Here is a 24,097-nt window from a genome sequence, read left to right on the forward strand (position 1 = left end):
GAGTCTTTAAGGAAGCCTTTACACAAAATGCAAACTCTAAAATACTTTACCATAAAGAACGCATAGAACAAAATATATATGGAACCTTGGTCTAAGATATGTGCATAGAGAGGAGGTCGCTCGTGCACAGTACTACGCTACTGGTGAGTATTGCATCACTCGCCACGGATATCTTGCAACGTTTATGGGGCAGTCTGGCAAAGGGTTTGACATTATGTTTAGGGAACACCAGAGTTTGAGGAATTCGAAGTGTGATTTAAGTAACCATTCACATGATTTTGGCCTCTGTGTAATAGGTGCAGCTAATATGAGAATTTAAACTTTCTCGGCCATTCTCGATGATGAAGTCTTCTCTGTTTCTAAACAGAGTGAAGACGACGTTCTACGACAATGTTTAGACAAGTTTCCTACTTGCCATCTTTAGGTGCACCTAATAATTTAGAAGTCTTGCACACCGAGGATAAGACAATGTACTATTAACTCTTCCTGCCTTTCAAGGACGTACTGTCATGGTTTTTTGACCGCCTGGTAACTGATCCTGGACTTGTTGCTCTAACGTCTGGTCTATTTTGTTTTGCCTGCTCTTTATCGTAAAATAGTTTATAGCTTATACTGTATTGTTATGTAATGAGACCCTACGATTTTGGATACGTGCGGAAATGTTTGTGAGTGTCGCCGCTTCTCTGTGCGCTGCCGCTAGTGCCCTCCCCGGTGAGATACGTTAGTACTCTGACCAGCAGTTATGCCCTCTACGGTGAGCTGCTGTCTACCGCTTACCGGTATTATGTGACCTTATAACTGCCGGGCTATCAACACTTCTAGCTGAGACTTTAGCTTGTTTACTTTTTCGTTTCATTGTAGGTTAACGCTATTTTAACATGACACTTTTTTCAACTGCAGAATTTGATTCTTGAAGCCCTGTTTGTAGCTGGTAACAATATTTTATTGGAGAAGTCTGAGTCCCTCTTTCGCCCATTTTATGGGATTAATGTTTTAACTACGTATGTTGTTTCATATCGATATTCTTATGGCCTATACACCGTCCAGTCACATTAATGTAAGCAAGTCAAATGCCTGAATAACAACGTTTCTCAGCGCGGACGACTATGAGAGATGCAAGAAGAGTGTCTGTGGAAGGTACCGACGTGGATGTGGATACCAGCCAATGAATATCTGTCCGACAGAGCATACAACGTGATTCATCTGAAAATGTCACTGGACTTCCAGTTGCCGTAATGGCGTGCAAAATCCAGCAGTCACCGACGAACAGCAGTCAGCATGGCTGCACGAACCAGACGCCTGCTGCGAGGAGACACTGTTTTTAGTCCCTTGTTTCGCTTGGGCCATCAGTTGCTCAAAAGTTGCGCATATATTCGCCTGTACACATCTCCACAGCTGTCGTTCACCCCTGTCATCTATTGCCCGTGATGCACCACAATCGACTCGGCGCCGGTTTTGGATAGCGCCATTTTGCCATGCACCGTATAATTTAAACGCGGAGCCATGTGAACGGTTTACGAACTTACGTGTTTCGGAAATGCTTTCAACCTTGGCCCGAAGGCCGGTGATCGAGCCCGTTAGAACGTCAGATTAATGGCTGCGTTCGCGCAATAAGACAACGACTGCACTGTGTTCCTCATCCCCCCAACACGCTTTATATACCTCCCACTGTTAGTGTTGCCATCTGTGAGTCGTTACTGCAGGCTGACGTCGAACACAGGTGGTCGTTACAATAACGTGACTGGACAAGGAATTGTTAGAATAGATGCCAGTCTTCGGATATTGATTTCAACTGTATGTTTTGTGTCTTGTTCAGATGTACACCTGAGGACCTGATTTGATATCACTAAATTTGTCGTGTTCCTATAAATAAATGTTCATAAACTACTGGGAGCGAATTATCTGTCAAATATGGAAAACTAAATACATTTCAATTGTACAATATTCACTGTTAAGTAGCTGCTTTTTTTGGACGAAATATATTTTTGTATATTGCTCGACTGCCGTTTTGGTTTAACCTTACATTGCCTTTTAACTTCCGCGAATGATTCCGCAATGGAACACAGAAAACATTATTGCTTTGAGAGATATATGTAGGGAATATCTGAGCCTCTGCTGCTAAAACACCCTCTTACGGCAATCACCAATAACTGCGTGATGAATTCTGCAAAGAGTTTAGAGTGCTGAGGACTCAATTGGCATGAGGTGATTCATGGCAACAGTGCAAAAAATGTCATGAGATGCCGACATTTAGCAGGAAGGCCGAGTCTGTCTATCAAACTGAAAGGCAATACTAGAAAGTAGGGAGAAGTGGGAGCCAAAGAACTACGTGCTACTACTTAATACAACCAGCACCTGAAGGCTATGTTGCAGGCACTGCACGCCACTGAGCGTGGAGAAATTTTGAGGCACTGATTATTTCTTTGAAACGTTTTGAACAATATGGAAATGGTTGAGTGTTCGGCACAATGGAAACATAGTGGCAGTCAGCATGAAACAGTGGTAGTTTGGGGCGTCGTAGGACGTCAAATTCGATAGTACGTGATGGGTCAATGCTAATTGTCACTGGTGGCGAAGGTTTTCCATCGGAGGACATAGATTAATGTAGTGAAAATATTTACTTAATCCTTTATGAAATGCCGCAACACATAAGGAAAAAAGAAACGAAATGTACAGAAAGCATAGGCAATGAAAAGTGGTCTGAGACACGCAGTATATTCGCAAAACAAAGAACTGTACGTGAAACATGTTTGTACCTACTTGCGGCTACACTCTGTCACAACTGGAAGGCAGACAAGGTGCGCGTTCCTACTGACTTACAACTAACAGTCATTCCTACCACGAGCAAACTCCGATGTCAAAATATCTGTTTTGGTTGTGCAAGTTAGGAAAAAGTTGACGTCAGTAGAGACTGTGGTGCTTAGCGGTGGGCAGAGGAAGGCTAATGAATAAATAAATATAAGGTAAACGTGGTGAAGATCATGTATAAAGTCGATGTGTGCTCTCTATGTTTTACTGTGATTTGAGGTTGGTGTTTGAATGAAATTTATTTTTTCAGTCGTAAGCGTCATTTTCGTGGGTACCTAATGTAACTGCTATTTGATATTCTAGGTAAATAAATATTCACTGCACTACAGGACGTTGTTTCGATAGAATAGGACCTGGATTTGACAATTTTAATTCACTGCCTCGCGATACAAACAATATTGCGCACTGTAACCTCTTTCCAGAATTCATCAAGCAGTTATTGGTAATCATAGTAATATGGAGTTTTCGCAGCACAGGTTCAGACCTTCCCTTCATGTATCACACAATACAATAATGCTTTCTGTGTTCCATAAAACGGCAGTCGAGTAAGATACAAGGTATATCTGGTCCGAAAAAAGCAGTTATTTAACAGTAGATAGTGTTTAATTTAAAAGTATTTTGTTTTCCATATTTGACAAATAAACAGCTCCAAGCAATATATGGACATTTATATATAGGAACACGGCAAGTTTAGTGAAATCAAATCACGTCTTCAGGTGTACATCTAAACAAGACACAAAACATACAGTTGAAATCATGATCCGAAGACGGGCATCTATTCTAATAATTCATTGTCCAGTCACGTTACTGTGACGAGCACCTATGTTCGACGTCAGCCTGCAACACTAGCAGTGGGTGGTATATACAGCGTGTTGGAGGGATGCGGAACATAGTGCAGTCGTTGCCTTAATGCGCGAACGGAGCCATTAATCTCATGTTCAAAAGGGCTTGATCACTGGTTTTCGGGTCGGAAGTATTTTCGAAACGGCTAATTTATAAACGTTTACTGTTCACATGGCTCCATGATTAAAGTATACAGTGCACGGCAAAATGACTCTATCAAAAACCGACGCCGAAGCAACTGCGGTGCAACATGGGTCGTAGATGACAAGTGTGGACAACCCTGTATAGGTGTACAGGTGAAGGCCCAGAAGAATGATAAAAAAAATAAGACTTCTGATGTAATAAATAAAATTATTCCTCAACGCAATCCAATTGATACAAATCCTGTATGCAATCACAGAAGAGCAGCGGATCGCTCAGGCGAACCAAGGGTCTATCAACAGTGTGTCCTCAACGACCGTTTAGCCCTCTGCGGCAACCGCCATGTTCAGGCACCCATGCTGACTTCTTTTCATCGGTGACGAAGGCTGGATTTTGCACGCCAATATGGGAACAGGACGTCCACTGAGAGGCGATAGGTGACTTTTTCAGATTAATCACGTTTCATGCTCCATCAGACAGATGTCCATTGCCATGTATAGCCTTGCAACAATCGTTGTACGAGTCCAGACCAGAGGAGGGACTGTTACTGAATGGGAAATGTGTTTGTGACATCCTGGAAGGCACAGTGGATCAACAAAGGTATTCATTTATCCTTGGGGACCACGTCCACTCCTACAAGCAGTTTACTTGGGGACCATGTCCACCCCTACAAGCAGTTTGTTTTTTCTTGGCACGATGACTTCTATCACTAAGACAACGCAAGTGTACCTGATTCGATAATCACAAGGATACGTTTTTCTTTTTTTTAAATTCTTTATTTCCATTTATAATAATTATACAAGAGTAACCCACCACCTTAATGATTAGTGAGTCTTAATATTCTATAATGTTATTATAATTGCAGCTACTACATATTTAATTTACAAGACTACAGACAGTACTACATGGGCAGACTATTTCTAGTGTTAGCATACTTTCTAATAACTACAAGTGATTTGTGTTAATTGCCTGCAGCATTACATGTGTGCCAGTGTTAGTATAAACCTACTTGGGTGCCTGACTCATGGAGCTAAACCCTATGAGCATGCCCCTGGCACAGGGCAGGCAAGGAGTTTATTGTCGCTGCAGGTTCCTAATCTACTATCCCACTCTATTCTACTAAAACTACTACCTAATCTACGTCATAATCGCTGCATTTGTCAAGTCCGTGAAGTAGATCACCCCAGTCCCCGTTGTCCTGCACGTGGCGGACTCCAACTGTTTGGTCGACCTATCCACGAACAGGCGGTACGGGATCGGAGTGCTGGACGCGATTGGTGACTAGCAACTAGTCACGAAAGTCTTTCAAGAATATTGTTAGCACTTTTCGTGATACCTCGTTGGCTAATGTGTTCAGTGTTTGAAAGGTCTCTTCTTGTCTGAGTAGGTCGTAAGTGGGCCATGACCAGTGAGGAAGTGGAACAATCCCCGAGTCGGCTTAAAATATTTCATTCCCATTCTTTCCCTCACATTTGGTAGGAACTGAAATGTCTTTCTGCCAGTTTCGTCCATCTCCCATAACTCCTGCCACAAATCTTCACCCCTCCTCCTTATCTCACCCTTATCCCTAACTGGTGCTCCCATAATTTCTTCTACTTTTGTAATGTTGTCTTTTTTAGCCCAGTACCATGCGGCCTGCTCTCTTATTTTTATATCCATAGGGCAGAGCCCCATTATGACTAACAGGGCTCCCCCTGGGGATGTTCTATAAGCCCCCACAGATCTTAGTAACATGTTACTTTGTACCCTTCTCACTGTCATGGCGGGCACAACCCTCGTGAGCCTGTGAGCCCAGACTCCCGAGCCGTAACCCACTATTGACGTTAATGTACTATTATGATATAATTTTATCAGATGAGGCGGAAGGTGAAATCTTTTATGTCCAATGGAAATGAGGTTACTTAATAGTTGTAATGCTTTCTGGGTTACAGTTTCAGTGTGCTTTGCGCAGTTCCACCTTTCGTCGATGATGATTCCCAAGTAACGTGTCTCACGTCTCCGAAGAACCGGCGTGCCCTCGATTCTCACGGTTGGGTTTCTAACCAGCTGTCCTTTAAGTAAGAGGTAAGTTGATTTAGTAGGTGAGATGGTCATCTTAGTATTACGGCACCACTGTTGAAATTTTTCCATTGCTCTCTCTATCTTAGGTTCGGCCGCCGACCAACAGGAGGAGGTCATCAGCGTAGGCTATCACCTCTAGCACCTCTTCGCCCTGTGGCAAGCTGGTTACGTTTATTGTATTCCTCTGGCCACCAACTCACCGGATTAAAGCCCAATCGAGAATCTGTGAGACCACCTTTGTCTTATCCTCCGGAGATCGCGGTGCCACACTAAAGTCGGCATCGCATATCGGTACAACAGACGTTAGAGAGAGAGAGAGAGAGAGAGAGAGAGAGAGAGAGAGAGAGAGAGCTCGCTGCAATCCAGCACGGGGAATGAGATGCACAACAGGCAACCCCACCTCCCTTTGAGCGTAACAGCACCCTCACTCTCAAGTCAATATAGAGTTGAGAACGTAAGTCCTCTGCCAAATTCAAGACAGTTACAGCAGTCAACAGCAATATGTAGGACAGTGACAGTTAAAGATTCTGATGAAATGTACTGTTGTAAAGATCGAACATTGTACCTCAAGGGGGTTTGTCATTAAGTGGATCAAGAGATGCTTTCATGAAATGGCAGTTGTATTATCAAGCAACGCTATAGCTAAGAAGTCTGTCAAATTCTAGTAACATCGATACTAACAGAATGTAACTCAATCTTCCTTCATTCAAGAACGCACTCCTTGCTTAGGTCAGTCTGATTCGCTGATCACTGAAGAGAGTGTGGCCACAGAGCAGAAGCCAGCGTTGGAAAGCTGATGTAAGTCATACCCTCAGATATGACTTGTCTGCATCTGTAATTATGCTAGACTCTTCGTGGGTACCTTATACTTTGACAGAGGAGGTGCCTCGGCATGTCTCGTGGTTAAAGGAAATACAGCTGCCGCGGTGCTGTCCTTGCAGAGAAAGAATTTCCCCTATGAGGTAAATATTGAAATATAGGGTGATCTTCACAAAGCAACTAATGGAAGCTGCTACGCTGAACCATGCCTTCCATTAATCACCAAGTCCACCCAGTTCTGAGACCTGATCGTTAGTTCTCTTATCGTGACAGTACTCCAGCGATTTTGTCAAAAAGATCAGTTGACGATGTCGCTGAAGAAGACTTGGAAGCTCTTGGGCACCCTTCCTAAACAGCTGATGTTGGTTCATCGCTCTAGACTCCGTAAGTGAAGGTTTGGATGAAAGCACAAAACTTTGATGTTCCCCATTACTGCAGGGTATTTGGTGAACAAGTGTTTAAATAACAGATTCTCAGGAGATAACAAGCAATAAATGCAGTGAAAATTTTTATTAAAATAAGTAAATAATCTTAAAATACTTTTATATACAATTAATTTACTCTGTCTGCGGAAAACTAGCATAACCAGGATCAACTAACTGTGCCGAAAAGAAAAAAATATATTATCATAGAAAGCCTCTAAGAACAAAGATATTACACAGATATCTCACCAGGGGGAGAGTGGAAGTAAAGAGATGCACATATTTTACAGCTGGATACATTGGTTTTTTCTCCGTAGTTAACATGTGAAGTAAATATTTCAGCCCTTCTGCAGCTTCGTATTCATCTCGAAATACTCGAAAGCTAAAAGTATTCAGAATCGTTACGCATCCTGATTTCAGCACTGATGCATCAGCAGTATGGACACTGGTTAAAATCATATAAGTTTTGATGTCAGTGCTTGTAACTGGTTCCGAGATCTCAGTCCTTCTCCTGGATCGTTACATACTTCGGCTATTATTACAGAAGCGTAATATCGTTATTATTAATTAAGCATAATATGGATAGCGAACAGTTTAAAAATTGCTGGACCTTTGATATTTCGGTCTCTGAGAATCATCGTTTCGACGAAGTACCATGTAAAGGAACAACAGTTATTATGGTTACTTTCCGCTCGTCACAATACCTTCAAGAGATATACAGCATTTGCAAACAGCACATTTGCACATACAGAGAGGTAAAATAGCTTCTGTTTTAAATCATTAAGTGCTGAGAGTTTCGGAGCACGCCTCCTTTGCCTCTCCCGGTTTCCTTTCAGCTTAACTCACTCCCGAGAGAACGAATGGTCTGGGAAGTCCGTGGCATCGGCTTACTAAAGAGGTGCCCCGCTCCCCTACTAATCTTCTGAGAAGCCTTTCGTGAAGAAAGACTCGCTGGGATGCCATAGTTCCATATGGCGGAGACCTCTGCTTCAGCATTAATAGACAGAGGGCTTACCGCAGTAGTGAGTCCACAATAGGCCAGCGCATGGGGCTTTCCCTAGCTACTCCGTTCCCTCTGCGCATGTGAAACGACAGTTACGAAGTGATGTGAATGACGACACCTATGAGTGGTTCGCGGGCCAGATGTAAATTTTATAAACGAGCGAACGAAATTCCCGCACGAAGAGTACACAGTATCGCAGGAAATCAGCATAAAATCTGAGAAGACTAGTACATCTGATCCCTTGTTCCATATCCTAATCAAATTTTATGCATGTGCTGCACTATAGCTATACGCAGTCTTGTACTAACTAGATGAAAGTCTTGGTAGAACTCATATTTTCGTTTTCGTCCAGTGCTCATACAATATATGTAGTGCATTTTTTGGACTGAGCATATTCGTACGAAAGTCTTGTACTGCAACATAATGTGTAGTCACCTCAGAGATGACATGACTTCACTTCCTTCGATTTGAGGATGAAATAGAAAAATTACAGCGTCTTCAGCCCTTATGATTTTTTATCTAGAATTTTGTATTGTAAGTCCCACAGTATGAAGACGCAAATGATACTTCATCATTCCATTCCTCACCGTTCTGTCTTACACCTGAAACTGCTAACTTTCACTGAGAACGATAGCTTGCAGTTCATTAGTCTCTTGAATTTCTTAGAACTTATACGATCTTATTTGATCCGCTCTTAGATCGACTGTGGCGTACATTTTTAAAATACGGCTTTCTTAGGATCTAGGTAGCTCTTAATCTGCTTAGATACTAAAGCTTAAACAGGGAAATGAAGGTATTTACTTTCTGTAACGAAGAGCCAGTGAAGAATCTTCGGAGAGACGTACCAAAATATCTTGCAACAAGATACAGAACATCACTGTCACTACTGCATGAATTACCTGTGGGAGCTCAATATTAATTTTGGTGCATATTTGGATTCATCTGGAACTAAACATGGTTTCTTTGACAACGACGGATTAAATTTTATTTATTTGTAAATTTCTATAATGCTACCTGTATCTGTAGTCAGTCAAGTGAACAAGTTCACATTACATAGAGGCATATGTAACACGATTTGGTGAAAATGTACATAATGCATGTGTCTAATCTGAAATGAGCGTAATTTGTAGGCAATTTGACCAAGAATGTGTCTGACAGCCACAAGAGATAACGGTCAGGTGTTGTGCTAATCGACTGAGTTCAGTCAGCGATTACTGCTGTGCCCAACATACAATATGTGATATCTTTCTCCTGTCCACCAGTCTTGTGGTCAGTATGGTGAATCTGTAGAGTTCGTATTTTGGAAGAGCCAATGCCAAATGCAGTTTTGATATTTGTTTTCTCCATAAATGTAAATGTTATATGGCATTGTTGATTGAGATGTCCCACGAGGTGGCTTCAGCAGCCTGTCGGAAATGGTGTTCTTCCTACGCGTACGTTGGTCCCTTTCCTCGCGAATATTTGTATTTGTAGAGTGTGGATGAGTATACTGGATGTGTGTTTGGTGTCGTGTTGGGTTTGTGTTTTATGCTGATCATAAGAGAAAAGGGGGGGGGGAGAAAAATGGTGCCAGCAAGTAGCCTACTCCTCTCAATAGTAGCAAGAGCGCCGCGTAGCATAACGTTCCATCGGTACGATCATCGTTAGCAGTATCACATTCCCTCCCATCATGGGACACTGCGGAGAAATTTGGAATTGAATCCAGAATTTAAGCGCAAAGACTGGTGTCAGGAACTTTACGTCGCCGCTTCTCCGGCCCTTGCCGGCCAAAACTGACAGTGAAAATCTCATCCATCACTGGGATTCTCATAGGATTACCTACGAGTCGAACTCCCCCACACAGTCGTGCGTTAGCGACCACAGCTACGAAAGGCGGGTTGTTTTGTGCAGGATTCCTTAAACGGAATCGATGAGTTTCAAAACAGTTAATTCAAAAAGGGCCTAATGTCATTCTCAGAAGATGATCTGCAGACTAGATGAAACTGTTTCAGTTTGAATAAGATATACATCTCTAATATAAGACATTCTTAAAAACATGCATGAGACACAGCGGTTGGCAAAGGTATAGAAAAATAAGACAACAAGCTGAAAAGTCACTGAGAACCCTGTCAGCACAAAACAACACGAAAGGAGCTCTGTAAGCTAAGAATTTCAGGGCGAGCTGGAATCCCAAAACGGCTCATCAATGTTATGACCCTCATCGTCGTATTCTAAGCGCCCCATGGTTACTCCGCAAGATCGAATTACTACCAAGGATTATGCGACCATTTTGGCTGATCACGTCCATTCCATCATACAGTGTTTGTTCCTCAATGATGACTCTGTGTTTCAAGATGAGAGGGACCCATTTCACAAAGCCAGCATCGTCCAGAGCTGGTTTATGAGCACAAGGATGAATTGTCGCATCTCCCCTGGGCATCAGTCACCAGATCTCAATATTATTGATCTTTTGCTGTCTACTTTGCAGAGGAGGGTGCGTGATTACTATCCACCTCCATTACCGTTACTTAAACTGGCCACTATAAGATACCCTTGAAAACCGACCAGAACCTGTATTTAGCAATTCCGAGGTGACTATAAGCTGTTTTGAATGCTATCACTTTTCCAACGTCGTATTAGGTATGGTAATGTTTTTGGTACTTCCAAGTTTTTGTCGAGCCCTTGTAATTTCAGAATGCCCTCTCTGACTGAAGATACCGCATCACTACTAACCCCTACAGTTACTATGGAGGTGGTCTTAGGGTAATAATAATAATAATAGTGTTACTGTATGACCCAATGGCCAAGTGTACACCATTCAATTCGACACCACTTCGGCGACTTGCATGTCCATAGCCAACGGCACTCGTCATACCCAGACAATCATCAATGCAAGTGCTGACCGGGCCCGACGTTGCTTAATTTCGGTGCTCAACCAGGAACTTGTGTTTCCAACGCGACAGGACCGTCTACGATATTGAAATGAAACTAGGATTGTCCCCAGACAAAAGTAATCCCACCGAACAATGCAGTATTACCCCCCTCCGTCAGGAAACATGACGCTAAACCCGTATAACACAATCTCTAGCCTTGATAATAGCCTCATTTCCGCTCTGAAGATACTTCATTTGTAGCTTCAAGTATGCCATATATCGTTGAACTGACGATTAGATCTCGTAGACCTACCAAATTACGGGAATTTTAATTTCTACGTTTCAGCCGCTGTTCCGATTAGCTTCAGACATTTTCTATGGAACAGGGTGATTTAGCGAGCAGCCGAGGTACGGTTGAATTACTGAGTGTTCATCAGACCATGCACGTATACATCTAGCCCCGTGCACAAGGCTATCGTCATCTAGCATGATGGTAGTGTACGAAGCACACTCATCATCAACAAATATAAAAAAGGGAACGCCTATTCACCGAGAATGTGGGGAATAAACTTATACACTTCTGACATCATCAGCATGATCGTGATCTGTAGTATTATCAACACTGAATGAATTTTCAACTGCCAAGGTCGCTAAAACCATTTCTTCATATAGATGACCGGTTTCGGCAGTTTCTGTTGCCATCTTCGGATCTGTGTTTACATCATTACATAATTTCCTCCATCAGTACAGTAAAAGGTGCCATACAATGTACCTCCATGTCAGTATTGTGAGCTACTCTAAAAGTCGGCATGCCGATTTTCAAATAACAGGTATGCACACACATATTATTGCACCGACTGCAAGACTCACATTCACCACCACTTTACAACTAACAGATCTGTCAGTTGTAAAGTGTTGATGAATGTGAGCACTTGTAATCGACGAAATAATATTTGTGTACATAGCTGTTATTTTAAAATCGACATGCCGACTTCTAGAGTAGCTCACTATACGAAAATGGACATACGTTGTATAGCACCATTTACTTACTGATGACGGAGATTATGTAATGATGTAAACATAGATCCGAAGGTGGCAACAGAGAACTGCCGAAACAGGTCATCTATATGAATAAGAGATTTTAGTGATCTTAGCAGCCGAGGATTTATTCGGTGTTCATTTGGAATAAACGTCGCAGTTTACGTTCACGATAACCTGAAGTAGGGATCCCAAGCTGTTTTTCGAAAAAAATCCCCAGAAATCTCATAGGATAACCTCCAGCATGATCTACGCCCTCCACACACGCACTGTCAATTAAACGCCTCATTCGGCCGTTGGTCCACTCGAGTATTACATTTGAAAAGAAACAAAATCGCGACTTGTCACATAAAGCTTCACGCTATCAATCAGCTAATTTCTAGTTTTATATTTGTCCTATCGAAGTCATACAGCTTTGTATGCTGCTGTGAGAAATGGCTTTTTGCAAGATACCTGACTCTAAAATTCTTTCCTTGGACGCAGTTATCTTTGCACGTTTCACTCGGCAACTGATTGCAGGTGACCTGCAGTCACACACCGTGGCAATTCCTGTCATGTTAGAAACCGATTATCATTCACTAGGCGTAACATTCGTCTTCGAACACTGTAGTTGGGATCTTCCCACGGTTCTTAAGCCGCTACATGGCTGCAAGAGGTACACCATTCCTAGTATACATTTTTCACAGTTCGTGTTGATACACCAACAAAATGGGCCACTTCACCCACGGTGTCGCCGTGGACAAGACCAATCACGAAGCTCCTTTCTACCATTTCGTCACTTCTTCACGTCTACCCATTTTATTTCGTTGATGCCACGTAAACGTCTCGTACATACAACACGTCAGCAGTCAGTGTCACATGAGCGCCAGCGCTCAGAAGTGAACATCGTGCACTTTAAGGGGTCGACTTAAGTGCTTACTACAGTAGCACAACAGTGTTAACGACTTTTTCGGGTAACCTCCTGCACTTAAGTAGCAGCACGTAGCACACCGAAAGGTTTCAAAGATTAGGACGTTGTCGTGTAGCGCTATAATATACGTTTGGTCGCCGAGACGTCAGCGTGAGTTCACCATAATGCTTCTCAAACCACTGTAGCACGGTTTCGGCTCAGAGACACTGACAATTATACGGCTGAAAGATGACATCGCTGCGCTGTCGGGGAAGACATCAAGTATGAAGGAAAGCAGGTGGTTCGCGGCTGTCAGTGTGTCTTCGATTATTATCACAGGTCCCATTCAAGTACAGGAAACCGTCTCCCATACGACGATACTGCTCCCACCAGCCTGCGTCCGTGGAGCGCTGCACGACTCTAGCCGCCGTTCACCTCGACGTTTGTGGAGACGACTATCGACCTAGTGTAGCAAACGTGAGATTCACTCGAAGATCCGACACGTTTCTATCGATCGTGCCCACTGCAGTTGCAATTGACGACGTCGTTGGGTCAACATGTATACACGTGTGGAGTGATCTGCTGCGAATCTCAATGTTCAACAATGCACGATGAACGGTGTGCTCGGAAAAAAGTTGTGCGTGAACCAGCATCGTTCTCTTCCGGTAGAGATGCCACAAATCACCATCTATCCTCCTTTACAGAGCGGATAAGCCTCCGAACCCTATTTTCTGCGAAGAGTCGTAGACGTCCAACCATTTAGCGCCTCTTGGTAATTTCACTGTCCTGCCTCTAACCGTAGATGCTCACAACAATAGCACGTGAACATTCGACTAGCTTCGCCGTTTTCCAGATGCTCGATCACAGGCTCTGCTTAATGATAATCTATGGATTTCCCATTTGCAGCCCATATCTTCGCTTGGGTGACCCCCGTCCTGTCTGCTCCTCTTACATACTTCCGTTACCGTGTCACGTGTTCCCAACGCCACCAGGCGGCATCTAGCGTCGCTGTGGACAGTGGTCATAATGTTTTGGCTTATCAGTGTATATACCTGGTGTCTCTCCTGTTGGTCACCAGGCGCATTTTTTTTTCCTCTGGTGTTTCGACACACACTAGAAATTACGTTTTTGCAACGTGTAGCTTGTGTCAGTCCAATCAAAACCTGCTGATCACGTCATTCACGTGACGCTCAGGGTCGACAGAAAACGTCAGTTTGTTTCCCGCAAGACACAAAATTATTTGTAAATCGGTATTTTACATGCCTGTTGGATAGAGAGCTCTCAGATTAGTTAGTGCATCATACGTTTTAGCTACGTGTATTGACAGGAACAGTAAAACACAAAGAATATGCGGTAGTCCAGTAGCAATTCAGTAGCGCAGCATGCTTGGTGGTAGCAGTCAGCACACAGCAGGGCGGTGCTGTCGCTGTTTCTGACGACTCTTAGGAGAAACATCCTGAATATAAATAGGAATTTCATCATTTTTAATATAAATGAATATAAAAAAGCGATCGTGACGTAACAAGTTAATGCACAAGCCACACGTAATACAGGAAGTGAGATGTCATTCCCACAGATCCCTAACAAAATTAGTGTGACACGAAAGCTGCAATAAATAGTAACATCTAGGATGTGACTCATTTCTGGCTGCATGGACTAGTCTACGCTGTGCTCAAATTTGAATCAGACGAATGCACATGTAGACAGGGTTAACAAGCTATGGATTCATCTACATCTGCATGATACTCTGCAAGCCACCGTGGGGTGCGTGGCGGAGATGTCATGTACCACTATTAGCCATTCCCTCCCCTGTTGTACCCGCAAATAGAGAAAGGTATGAGCTCTAATTTCTGGTGTCTTATCTTCTGGGTAATGAATTATGGTGGCTGTAGAATCGTTGGCAGTGAGCTTCAAATGCCTCTCAATAATGTAAGGGATTAGCGTGAAGGATTAGTGTAAGTGATTAGCCATTAGTATATTGCACTATCCGTATCGTGAACTAGAGTTAAGTATTCTTATCACATTATATGACTGTAGCTCTGTATCAACAGGGAGAGTGGACATTATAAGAATTCGATACCTGCTTTTTCAGTAAGCCAGTTGCCTTCTGAGAGACATATGTTCACCAGGCTGTTGTTTTACACAAAATGTTTGATTTCAAGTAAGCGAGCCCACTATGTAGATGATGTTCGATGGAAACAGTCCTGTGCCAGCAAACAATGTTACCTCTCAGGAGGGCCAATTGGCATTCTGAAACCTGTGGTCCACGTCGACAAATAAGTTCGGCCCTACTGTGTGACAACGTATTTAGGGCGTTGAAAATCGTACCAGACAGACTGAATATTAAGGCTCAACATCTCGCCAACGATCAAGTCATTAGAGATGTGGAAAGGCTCAGATTGTACAATGATATCAGCAACGTGATTTTCAAAGGAATTGTCTTGACATTGACCGTAGGTAATGTACAGGAAACTACGTAAGCATGGTTGGAGAGAATTTATACCCTGTTCCTCTCTAAGTCGAGTGTAACCTCTTAACCATTGGTTTTTTACTATAAAAAAATAAAAAACCGAGCGCGTGTCGTTCTGGTTCTGTTGTAAAGATGCAGTGAGATCTAGTCGATATTAACAAAGATGTGAGCTTCTAAAGTGAGTTCTAGATTAAATGAAACAGTCATTCCTTATATTCTGGTGCACGGAATGCAACTGGGCGCGCCCAAGTCGGATTACCAGATCACTATCCAGTCAAGGTGGTCACGGGTGGTTGTGCTTTTTAATGTCGGAACAAAGTCAGGACTAATTAGGAGACAGAGGAGATGGTAGACGTCATGTCTAGCTGGAGACTGGATGAGCTTCCAATCTTGGACTGAATTCCCAGTAGTGCCCTGCATCCAAGACGTGGTTTCTTTGCCACGTTCCTTGTTGGGCGTTCAAAAAATGGCGCATAGTGGCTTTTTGGTCAGCGTATTGTACGAGGAACAAACCCCTGATGATGCAATGATCCCACCTGGCGCGCACGTCACAATGAGTTGCACTAGAACACTGCAGATGAAAACTGAAGTGGAAAAAATTTAGAAATGACAATAAAAATGCTAGGCCTGCTAGAGTATCAGCACAATGTTTTCTTGTTATCGTGTCGGGAAGTATAGGATTATATGCCACGGTGAATCTTCTTCCCAGCCAGTGGCTTGTCAAAGGTCACTCACTGTGTTTCGATGCGGCGGAGCCGACATTGTTATATAGCGCAGGGCTCTTCTTGTAGCCCTGCTTGTTAGAAGACTGCGAGCTCGCGCCGGAAAACCTAACGACAAGAGGAGGGCGCGCCCACTGGCGTGCGTTATTACAGGGTTATTAGCGCAGCAGCCCCCGGGCTTTATTAAGGCGCGCCGGAACACCAGACACACACGCCAGCCAGCAGCTAGCGAGCCCTCACGCAGGTGCGACATGCGAGCCGCCATCCACCACAGCGAGCACCCAGCGCGCTGTCCCACTAGTTAATACAGTGAGCTCGTCAATCGTTCTCAAAAGAATCGAATTAAAATTCTCTCGGGTCATGACGTACGTTCTCTGTGGTGTCCCGTGACTAAATAGACTACAGTTCACATGCTATTTCCCTCCCTTTAATTATCTTCTCACTAATGATTAAACTGTCTGCAAAATCAAAAACCGAAAGAAAGTTAAGATACTGAGAAAAACAGAAAGTCACATGGTAAAGCCAACAGACCAAGAAAATTGTTGACAGGTTGTAATCAGCCTAGCTCTACTGGTTGAGTGTTGCGCCAACTGCATTTCTAACCTGACACGGGTACTGCCACATTGGTATGGTGCAGTTAAGAAGCAAAGTAGTCTCCACGCTAGTATAAATGTTAGTTGGATGATTCTCTATGAACACGATCTTTCGAATGGGGAGTAGATGAACATATCCCATTGTGCAACGTCGTACCTGAGCCTGGAACTCACCACATAAAATTGTCTGGTCTGGATTTTAGTTCAGGCACTGTTTTACGAAAATTAAGAGGGGGCAGATAATGGAGCAACAACAGGGATTTTCCGAAAGAAAATTTCCGTAACCCAAGAATAATTGACTCCCGGAAGAGGTTTCCAGTTTTCAGAGACTTTTCTGGGTTGGTTCAGTATTCAGAGGACATGTCAATGAATATTGTTTGTTAAAAGCGACTGGGCAGCAACAGGGGGGTTGCAATTAGTGAGGGCGGGGGCGGGGAGGTGTAAAAATCAATGAGAAATGAACAGACTAATAAATCTCTAGCTGCTACGTAAGTGATATGGAATTCCAACATCATAGAACAACTTTCAGCAGTAGCTTGAGACTCATGGAACCGCCGATCACTCGTACACGCTCCTGAGGACAGAAGATGTAATTCTGTCATTAATTAATGTCCAAATTTTTTGATTGCTGCCATTATCAAAGCTACGTTTGAAGTTCAGAAAGTCACTGAGAAATTGCACTTACTTTTTTGGGTACATATGATACATGTAATTATTGGAGGCATATTTGTAGTAACCTGGTTCAGGCAAGTGTTACTATTCGTAATTTACATGTACACCATACTACGCTAGCCACCTGAAGGTGTGTGGTGCGTGGGATGGATGTTTGCCTGTAAGCCTCAGTATTAGCCGTAAGTTCTAGAATTTTCACATCGTGGTCATTTTGCGAGATATGTGTGGGAGGAAATAATATGTTGTCCGTCTCTTCCTGATAAGTACTCTCTCGAAATATCAGTAGTAAACGTCTCCTCGACGCGCGATGCCTCTCTCGTAGAGTGTCTGCCACTGGAAATTGTTGAGAATCTCTGTAACACGCCCGCGTCGAGTAAACGATCCCGCGACGAAATGTGCAGCTATGCGGTGGGTCTTCTCGATCTCTTCCTACCTGGATACGGTTCCAGACTGATAAACAATACTCAATAATCAGTCGAACCACTCGCCCTGTAAATCATTCCATTCTTGAGTGAGCTACATTTCCTTAAGAGTTTTACTACGTACCTCAATCTGGCATCTGCTTTCCTAAGTGGTCATTCCGCTTAAGGTCACTCTGTATAGTCAGCCCTAAATATTTTACGGTAAGATACTGTTTCCAGCAGTTTGTCATTATAGGACGTTTTTCCTATCTATGCGCAATATGATACATTAATTTATAAAACTTGTATGAGACTGTGGACTTAGTAGCTACAAATAGGTATGCTGAAGTTGAATTGAGTCGCAGTGTTGCTTCTAGTCCAGTGGTCATATAAGAGTCTAGCTGAATATAATGAGATAGCGGTCTGGCTCACATCAGGGTGGGAGGGGGGGGCAAGAGTCGTAAGTTGTTAAACTTATTTCATGTGCCGAAGAGAGGTTGATATTTTTTAACAAAATAATTTTCAGGTCAGGGAGTGCAGGAAAACGATACTCCCATTAATGTTTCCTTCGCCGACCGTGGTATTTTACTTCGCGAAGCAACAGTCGCGGGTATCTCGTATGGTCGTACATATGGTGGAAACAAGACGTTCTTTGGGGGCCTCGGGGTACTAAAACGAGAGGGAACATCACAGAATGTCCCTTGTCGGGTAATGAGTAATGCGTCAGAGCCAGGAAGACATGGACTGGTCGGTACCGACTACTTGCTAAGCAGCTTTCCACGCCCATAATCGGTGACTGGTTCCCATTAACCTTCAAAATACGCGGTAAGATAAGAGGTGAAATACTAAATCAATCAAACAGATGACACGAACAAATATGGGCCCTTCCCACCAAAATGAGGTTTTCCTGGAAGAAGAGGGAACAGTCACAGTCATATCGACAAGAGTCACATCCTTGTCGAGAGGGGACTCTTCGGAAGAAGTGGGTAGGAACAAGACGTGATGAGAATAAAAATATAGGGTGATTCATATAACACAGTACACTAGGGCATCTTCCCCAGACCATTCCGTACATACAAAGTAGACTAGCGAAAAGCATGTTAGCGAAATCCGCAGCACAGGTTTCGGTGAAGAGTGTATACCTGCGCTAGAAGTAATACCTTTCGAAAACCAATTCTGTGAAACTATGTAGCGTGTGGCTATGCACAACAGCCACGGGGAAGTCTTCGGTTATACCTAATAACATTACCGAGGTTTGGCTTAAATCTACAGATATTTGACAACAAACGATTGAATTCAACTTATAGTTTACAAAAGCTTACCTTCTCTTTCAGTCTACGGCAATATACCAACTGCAAACATTGTTGAAACGTCCGGAAAGTCTTAATAAACAATGTAGAAAATGATAAAACCTTCTCGGGGTCACAAATAGAGTACCGTAACAGTAACGATACTCAGCTAACAGCCAGAGAAGATTTTATAAGTGGAACTTGCCGTAAGTGTCTGCGGTTTCATAAACTTATAGACACATTACCACAATTTATTAATCATAAACTGGCGTGTCGAAATGAGAAAGTAATGCATATGGAAAAGGAACAGAAACACAACAGCATAGTTAGAAACAACGAAATTAATGGATATGCGAAATGAAACATAAGCTCTAAATTGCAATATAACCAAAAAGTTGATAAACAAACGATTACAAAGACAGTATATAGCTGAAAATTTACGAGGCTCTAAGTCTTACAGCAGCGTTGGTAATTACTTTATTATTTACAACATATTACCTTCTGTCTTATCATTTCGCAAAAAAGTAACTGCAAAAATATGTGAATGTTGGGTTACGGATTCTGCAATTAAAAACCGTGTTCATTATGTTTGAGAAACAGTGAAAGCTGTGCCAATAAACGTATGAAAAAAGCACTTATTGCTTTCGGTACAATTTCTCAACAATCTTAATATTGTGTGACTGGAACGGGCGTTTATGCAACGTTTATGGTTGACTGCCCCTGAAAGTATTCTTTTGTCGTCTGTCTAGCGCGAATCTTAACACTTGCTTATGATTCCTGCAGCCAAGTAATAATCCTTGTACTTCATGAACAGAAGTTCTCGTTACAGCTACGTGGAGCCATAGCATTCGATGTTATGACAGCAAAAGCTAGTAACTAGCTGTAATCTCTTGTTCTTTGACGGTCACAGGCCTTTTATAAGCTTTCATATACTTAGGAGAAACAAAAATTCAGAAGGTCCAGAGAAGAAAATGACTCGAAAGGAGACGGAAACTACCAACATGAAACATACAACAGAAAAGCAGTGCCAATGGAAACTACACATCTGGATTGAAATTAATTCATTTGCGGACCGATAACACAGGAAGGCAACGCAACAAATGACGAGAATGCTATATGATAGCTAAATTTAGAGTTTGAATTCTGTGCGAGAGAAGCCTGCCGTGTTGTTAGGAAGTCTGCAATTTAAAATAAGACACGAAACCGTTCGAAACTGAAACGAAAGTTAGGATTCCGACACGGAAAAAATCGAGATGCATTCCATTTGAGATCGGAATGTCTTACTGAAACATGTATCTTCTTCGAATTTCAACTTCAATGTTGCATCACATTGACACTAAAATGCTCTATTAGTAAAGAGAGGAAAGAGAACAACGCTATCTAGCGCAGTTCGTTAATTTATCGAAAGGAGTAAAGCAAGCAGACCATCTTCAGAAATCATGCAGCTGGTGTTTACGAACTTACACGAATCACCCAAAGCCCTTGGCAAAGTAAAGAAACGCTTGTAGTATGACACTGCAGATGGAATTCCGAACCCCTACAATAGCCATCTGTTAAGGTTGCTTGCGATAATAGTATGAGACAGACCGCTGGTGTCCACGCTTACTGTTGGAAATGGTGAGTCGTGCGACAAACGTCTCGTCTACTGACTTGAGTGTCTACGTCGTTCGGTGAAAATTACTGTGAGATCCACAAAAACAGTCACCTTCCTCGTTCGCGAGGCAAAACAGCTGTTACGTGCCGTGCGCATCTGCTCTTTCTCTAAGCAACCTAACTAGCTGCTACGTCAGTTGTACGCCACCTTGGGGAAACCCCCAGTGATCCCAAAGTGCCACAACAAATTTAATAATATATTATGCTTCCTTCACCACTTTTTAACACGGAAGTGCGACAGATGTCTTATGGAACATAGAGTGGTGGTTATATTGGAGCATTTTCTAACTGATTTAGACTAAATTACATCTTCCTATTACATCTATCATGTAATGATGGTTTAAGTGCAAGAAACTACGTTAACAGGAATACAAGACTTGACCTGTTTTCAGAACAATAAAACATATGTTTAAGAACTATTTATGTATATAAATTGAAACAATATTTATCACTTCCTACACAGAAAAAAATCAGCAACTGACCACGCTGATTAGGCCATGATTTACGCCTACTGACAAAGTCTGTGTTTGCTTTCTCTCATGCTTATTAAAACATTGTTTATTTACAAACAGCAAAGAGAAACTCGCTAAGTGCTTGGTTGAAGCTACTATATACGATCATCTGATGACAGTTACCGATCAACATTACAAAAACGTAAAGAACAACTAAGGCGGCTGTCAAAGGTTTGTTTACTCCCACACATTTTCGTATTACTTTCTGCATTTTCGTTGGGGAAAAGGCCAATAATACGGAGACGTAGGTCTGGATTTAAATAATAAACGAAAATGCGCGGAGAGACGCACTCGCCACTGACCTTTGGACGCGGTGTTGTCCCGCGGTGCCTCCGCGCCCGACGCTCGCTCGGCGTCGCTCCTCCTCAGGCAAGGTGGCGCGCGACGCCCACCCGCCTCATTGCCGAGAGGCCCCGTCGTGCGTTGCGCAGGTACCCGGCAGTAGCGCGCGTCCTGGCGCCGCACGCAGCTTCCGCTCCTCTGACAACTTGTCGCGTCGGCTACCGCTCACTGAATGACGGCACGCCGCTCGCGTCTTCTGCGCGACGCGACGTCGCCCGCTAGGCGCATGCGCTCGCTGACGTCACATCCCCCACCACTACTCCCGCCGTGCACCCTCGGCGACGGGCGCTGGGGCGCGCAACCCCCGCAGGCAAACACAATTATTACACTCGGCGCTCTCCCGCACGGAGTAGGCCGCCCGAGTCTTGCTTGACTCACTTTTCAAAGTGGTAAAATATTTGCCCAGCTTTATACTTGAATATACTATACAGTAAAAAGGCACCAGTGGCCTGCCCCCCCTTCCCCCCCTCTCTACCACCCTCCGATACTCTTACGACAGGCCGCTCCGACGTTCATTTCATCTCAGAAGGAAGGTGGCAGTAATCGAATTTGAAATAACCTTTATGTTTCGAAAACTAAAGCTCGTAAATATCACAGTCATAAAGAAAAGAAAAACGTAGATTTACATCCTTCCTTACACTTACGCTGTATACATAATGTTGCAAAATCCAGCTGTGAGCTGTACACTTCGTTTACAAGCTACAGCCATGGTCTATATTATCTGCCAGCGTAACTCAGTAGATACAGTTTTTATTTCATCTAATATTTTGTTTCGTCAATTTTATTTAACATATTAGTGACCACTATCTACTGGCCTCATCGTCATTTCTTTCTTGGAAGAAGGTTGTCTCAGACACTGTCATATTTCCCTGATTGCAAAAACAAATGGTTCAAATGGCTCTGAGCACTATGGGGCTTAACTTCTGAGGTCATCAGTCCCCTAGAACTTAGAACTAATTGAACCTAACTAACGTATGGACATCACACAAATCCATGCCCGAGGCAGGATTCGAACCTGCGACCGTAGCGGTCGCGCGGTTCCAGATTGTAGCGCCTAGAACCGCATGACCACTCCGGCCGGCTTACAAAAACAGATACTTACCAGAATCCATATTTTGTATAAAATACATTATTCAGTTACCAGAGCAGTCAAGGAGTTCTGCTCAACCTGAAAGACAAACTTCGTGCACGTAGAAAATGTACATTTAATGGCAATCACAGTTCATACACGCTTACTACTCATTGATACAATAAATCGTAAAGTGGCAGGATAATTTTTAGCACCTAACAATATTTCTATGCCAAGAAATCTATTGTACTCATCAAGCCGATGAATTCGGTACCCCAAGGGCCATACTTTGCTTAGAATCATGTTATTTGCATAGTACAGAGAGTAATTCATGTGTGGCGCACATGAACTCGATACTAACAAAATCCGTCTAATTCTCACGTTGGTACAAGAGTTTAATTTCTGTAGCAGTGGACTAAAGTGTAAACGAGGCTTCCCAGCCAACCTGGGCACACCAACATGAACTCAATTTAGGAAAGCCATGAACCACCGAACCCTCGGCGTGGGAGATCAATTAGGACCACACCAGGCATTTTCGACTGAGACTACCGCACAAGAATGAGTGACTGACGGGCGAGTCTTCTGACTCACACCTGCAATGAAGTAAACGCAGCAGGGTATAGTTTTGGGTGGTGTCAAAGGAGAAAACAGCCCATCCATTTACGAGGAAACATACGAACGCAGAAAATGCTTGATCAAATTGATATAAACGAAATTCACGTGACAGTCACATGTATAGGGCATGAGACACATACCTGCTGTGCGAAAGCCTTTTAACTTAAGGAATCACTTAGGAACAAAGCGAGAGGCCACTTTTGAAATGCAGAAAGGAGCACAATAGCATGAGTCACCGGGATTTTTGTAAATATTCAAATATCACATGATATGTGTGTGAACAACGTATGAAGTCCACGTGGGCAGCTGCTGTTTGGGCGGAGCTCATTATTAATTGAAAGAATGGCGAACGATCATTGGAGGGGGTGAAAGTAGCATACCCCTCAGTTCGTTTCTGAAACCTCATTGGGAAAAGAAACGATATAAGCTGCAGCAAATGCTCTCACTGTCCGACAGTAGTTGTAGCAGGAGGCGATTCTACTTTACAACAATATAGGCAATTACGAGAGAGTAATTGAGAGTCACTCTCTTCCTAGAACGGCGGCGCGCTGGACGGAGTGCGTCCCGCTCTGTTGTTGCATCTTGGTGAACACCTGCGCGTGTTCACAAGGCTCTAATAGCACCCATGTTCGTGTTAACAATCTCGTAATGTCTCCCCATTGGAGATTACGAGCTAAGTGCTGTGTTAGTTAAGTTCTGCAGAACATGGTGAAACAGGGTACATGTCGTTTAGCATTAGCGAGTGGTGACAGCCAGTGAATTTAGCCAAGGAAAAACGTAGTTTTTCACCTCACAAAATCTTAGGGCAGCTTACGACTTTATATCCAGTCAAGGCCAGAGAAGAATTGTCCGGCGTACAAGTCGTCGAAACATCCGCCGTTGA

At 43.1% G+C, this 24,097-nt stretch overlaps 1 protein-coding gene across 1 annotated transcript in view; it reads right to left on the reverse strand.

The window, feature by feature from the left end:
- The window catches only part of LOC126175199 (LIM domain only protein 3-like), a 348,240-nt gene extending 326,559 nt beyond the window's left edge, over positions 1 to 21,681 (reverse strand). Inside the window, exon 1 of the mRNA XM_049921798.1 lies at positions 21,491 to 21,681. The gene's annotated coding sequence lies outside the window, so the exon portion shown is untranslated. The remainder of the gene's footprint in view (positions 1 to 21,490) is intronic.
- Positions 21,682 to 24,097: the final 2,416 nt, after the last annotated feature.

The sequence above is a fragment of the Schistocerca cancellata genome, chromosome 3 (assembly GCF_023864275.1).
Source record: "Schistocerca cancellata isolate TAMUIC-IGC-003103 chromosome 3, iqSchCanc2.1, whole genome shotgun sequence".
NCBI classification, from domain to species: Eukaryota; Metazoa; Arthropoda; class Insecta; order Orthoptera; family Acrididae; genus Schistocerca; species Schistocerca cancellata.